This window comes from Penaeus chinensis, chromosome 4 (genome assembly GCF_019202785.1).
Source record: "Penaeus chinensis breed Huanghai No. 1 chromosome 4, ASM1920278v2, whole genome shotgun sequence".
Lineage (NCBI taxonomy): Eukaryota > Metazoa > Arthropoda > Malacostraca > Decapoda > Penaeidae > Penaeus > Penaeus chinensis.
In genome coordinates this window covers 6,098,631-6,103,630 of record NC_061822.1, presented here as the reverse complement: position 1 = coordinate 6,103,630, position 5,000 = coordinate 6,098,631, and positions in this window count along the sequence as shown.

Sequence of the window (5,000 nt, the reverse complement as noted above, 5' to 3'; positions counted from 1 at the left end):
TGCATCTGTCTATCTATCTATCTATTTATTTTTCTATCTCCCACTCTCTCTCTCTCTCTCTCTCTCTCTCTCTCTCTCTCTCTCTCTCTCTCTCTCTCTCTCTCTCTCTCTCTCTCTCTCTCTCTCTCTCTCTCTCTCTCTCTCTCTACCTACCTATCTTTCTATCAATGCATCTGTCTATCTATCTATCTATTTATTTTTCTATCTCCCACTCTCTATCTCTCTTCCTTCTCTCTCGCTCTGTGTGTGTGAGTGTCAGTCTATCCATACATCTATCTATATCTCTCCATCTGTATACACATTAATCTATCTCTGTTTTGTCCTGTCTGTCTGTCTCTTTCTCTATCCTTGTCTGCTTTGTTAGTGTGTCTACCTGTCAGTTTGTCTATCTGTCTATCTGTCTGTCTGTCTGTCTGTCTGTCTCTCTCTCTCTCTCTCTCTCTCTCTCTCTCTCTCTCTCTCTCTCTCTCTCTCTCTCTCTCTCTCTCTCTCTCTCTCTCTCCCTCCCTCCCTCCCTCCCTCCCTCCCTCCCTCCCTTCCTCCCTCTACTAGAGACAAAAGCTCGCCCAACTATACCACAGCCGAATGCAATTCTTGAAACGAAAACGAAAACAAATTTAATAAAGAGCGTAAACAAAAAAAAAAAAATATAGATGCACGTGCACCATTATGTATGTACTTGCTTGTACTAGTTGCAGGTGGTATCACCCTCAGGTACCCAGCAACCGTGACCTGGTTGTGATGAGCATGGCTGAATATCCTCTCCGAGATGAGGATACCGATGCAATTACGTTCATTGCAGGATGAATGTGTGTGTTTTTTTTGTGTTGTTCAAATCCACAATAAGGAGAAAGTTTGATTGTCTTCTATCCTGTTTGTTATTGTTATTATTGTTCGTGGCTATTGTTGTTTTATTTGATTATTCAATCATTCATATTATCTATCCTCAAACTTATAAATGTCAATTCTTCACTCTTTTTATCATCTTCAGAGGGATATACATGGCATGAGTAATCCACAACGAGGCAAATCCTGATAAAAAGTCACGAAAGAAACATGGAAGTTGGCGTTATCCGAAACCTCTCTTTCACACGCTCGTCATGGTAGAGCCTTTTGGGTTCACTGCGCCGTGAAAGAGGATGCAGGAGAGTGAGAAGAGGGTTTGCATCATTATAACGTCTATTGGGATATATGTAAATATATATGTGTGTAAATCTAAAAATAAAACGCAAGTAGGGTTTAGAGAAAAATCCCAATGGCGAGAATATCCTCATGTACTCTACATGTGTGAATTTGATCTTCATAATATCAAGATTTGTGGAAAAAAAAAGTTTGATTTATCAAGGGTGGATTCAGATGATAAGAAAACAGATGTACACCTTTGTAAGTACACAAGGTGATCTTATCATCATTCAAAGTCACCGAAGCCGTAGTCACAGACATGAGATGCATTACGAACACTTTCTCTAGATTCGCCACGATCAAGGAGAAAGAAAATCATAGGGACAAGATGTAAGTATTTATTCATCTATTTACTTATAAGAAGTGTCAGTAATAATTATGATAAAGAGGGAGTGAAGATAGGTAAGATGTTTATGCACAGAAACATGCAAATACACGTACTTGTGGAACTGAAAACGGGTATTTATCCACAAAAAAATAATCAAATACACGTATCTGTGAAATTAAGACAAATGATTTATATGCACGAACACATGCAAATACATGTATATCTGGAAATTAGAAATGAGATCGGTAATTTATATGCACAAACGCGTACAAATGCATGTACATGGTCATCTGTATGTGTGTGTGTGTGTGTTTGTATGTTCATGTTTGTCTGCGAAGGAAGCATGATATCTATAGCACCCAATGCCTTATTAGTCTTAGACACGAGTCGCATTACGGAGAACTCATTCTAAACCAGGGTCGTGTAATGGACACCCGCGGCGACACACAAAACAAATATCTTTTTAGGTGACAATAACAACTCAAACTTCTTCGGAACGAGATCCTCCGTAATTTTTTATTTTCCTTTTATCCTGTAGCCACACTTTCATCTTCACTGCGCCCCGTCGTGAAGGATGACTTAAGATGAAATATCAGATGTTAAAGAGACGTAAAGAATTAAGTAGTGTGGGGATGTTATTCATGTCATTTTTTTTTTTCCTTTTTTTTTTTTTCTTTTCTTTTTTCTCATTTTTTTTTCTGTGTTTGTTTTTGTTTTGTAAAGTACAGGATCTGTAACTTGAAACCGCGGCGATGGTATTATGGTAATTATTAGAGTATTTGGAATGCGGGGTCATTAATCTTATCATTAGGAGATTTAAGTCTGTGTGGGGTAACGTGTGCTTACATTTTTATGAGCTTACATTATTTATATATAAAAAAAAAAACGAAATTACCGTGTCATCTCCTTTGAAAGTAGATGACTCGCTCTATCAATGGCTTTTCAAAACTGCGTATTATTAATGTTTGTTAAAGAATTTGTATCTCTGATGGTATTTACATTATCGTAATAATAAGTATAATATTATTATCATAGTTATTATCAATAGCATGTTGTAGACTAAATAGAACACTGAATATAAAGATGATAACAATAATTACTAGGAGCAAGTAACAATAATAAACATTCGGTTATCATACTAATACTGAAATAATTTGCATCTTCTCGGAAGCGCATTGAAAACCAGATGTTCATTACAGCGTTTAAGGAGCGTGCGTGTCGGTTCGTGGCAGTTTGGACCGGTTAAATTTAGTACGAAGTGACGTCAACAATTCTTCCTTCCTAAAAAAAAAAAAAAAAAAAAAAAAAAAAAAAAAAAAAAAAAAAAAAAAAAACGCGAGAGAACAATGAAAAGACAGTTACGCAACCCTGTCAGATGACAGCCCTGGCGATGGCGTTCGTGGATCGAAATCCGCGTGAATCCGGATGCGCATTCGTGTCTCCATCTCTTCGTCACTCTCGCTGCCCGAACCTCAGATCCGTGACAAAAGTCGTGCTCGCACCGTAGAGGCTAATGATGAATAAGGAATACCGACAACAGATCATTGAGAAATATTGCCGTTGGGAGGAATAAAAGAGAGAAATAATGCTACTGTGTCAAAAACAATCATATTCGACATATACCTAAATCAATGTAGTGATTGCGAACTCTTCCGACCCAAGGAAAGTAAACACTGGACCTTTGACTCTGGTGCTCGTTAAAGAATGATTTCGCATATCATTACAATCCAAATTTGTGGTTCAAAAGCAGTCAGTCAGAACCAATCCCCACTCCTCTTTCAAAAGTAGAGAGTGCCAGGACCATCAGTAAGACCATTCAAGTCAAGGGAAAACGTGACTTAACAATCTTGACTTGACAATCAAACTTACTATGCGAACTTCTGACATTTGCAACGTTTAGTTTGGAAAGTGGAATGATTGCTTAGTAAATGCGTGTATTTCCTGCGTGTCGTGCTGTACACCGAAGTACGCTTGCATGGGAATATTATCTACAGACTAGCCATTACAAAATAACAACAAGGAACATGACCTTTATACAAAACAGCAATAAAAAAAACGCACAAGCAGCGCCCATATCCTTTTACAATACGTCCAGAGAAGCAGTACATACTAATCATGGACTAATTATTCAGATAACAGATGATCACTGAGCCATATTCGTTGTCACAAGGGAATTATCTCCCGCTGACTGACTCACAGGCTTACAAACACACTTCACCCCACCCCCCGTTTCTCTATGTATGTATGTATGCATGTAGGTCTGTATCTCTATTTCTCTCTCTCTCGACATCTATCTAATTATCTATCTATATATATATATATATATATATATATATATATATGTGTGTGTGTGTGTGTGTGTGTGTGTGTGTGTGTGTGTCTGTGTGTGTGTGTGTGTGTGTGTGTGTGTGTGTGTGTGTGTGTTTGGATTGCCTGAAGAGGCAATCCAGGTGTATTTCGAAACTGTAGTTTTATTTTCAGTAAATCTAGTTTTTGCATTGTGGGTTTCTCCACCATAGTATTAACACGGAAGAGTGGTTTACCATTTATATATATGTATGCTTATGTAATTATGAATATATCGATCCAGCTCTTTATCTCTATCTCTCTGTCTACTTATATATTCATATATCTATCTATAGCTATTTGTCTATCGGCATCTGTCTATCTATCTATCCATATCATGCTTTCTACCTCTCTCTGCCCTTTCCTCTTCCTTCCCCTTCGTCCTCCTCTCCTAACATATTCTTGTCACATCCTCACAATGTCTTCATCTCCGTCCCCAGCCTCTCAGTTCGAGCTCAACATCATCTCACGCGAGCAGGTTGGGTTTCGTCTGTGTCAAGTGGTAAGTTGCGTCAGTAAGTATAGCGTATCAGAGGGTTTAATGTGTCCACAGAGTAGACTATGATAGGCTGAGTGAATCATAGTATATATATAGTATGGGGTATTCGGTGGGGAAAAAAGTAGGGCGTGCAATATATATCAGAAATAAAGGTTTATTGTCGAAGATATTAGTTGTCCTAAGAGGTAGCGTTTTAGAGACAGTAAATCGTAGACTGCACCTTATCTACCCCTTTACAAGTAGCACAACACAGGCCACTGTGGTACTTGAGGTGAGTGTGAGTGAGCGTGAGTGTGTGTGTGTATGTGTGTGTGTGGGCTGACCCTCCATCAGAGCTTACGATGAAAGGGGGTTAAGTGCCTCCTAGTGCCACTGAAAAGCTACAGTCACTTACTTTTTGACATCTTTTATTGCTATGGCCCTCACATGGTCAAATGATTCCGTTGTTCCCATGCGGGTATTGTTGCACAGTCTCGGTGATTGTAGGGTTGCATAACATTCCTGTTGTCGTGGGAATATATTGTTGAATTAGGGAGGAACGAAGTCGAACAACACACGAAAATAACGGTGTAGATGCCTGAACAATGACTGATCTGACTCTGGGTTGTTTCGTTGCCAAATGCCACGGTGTATAAGACCAGAATT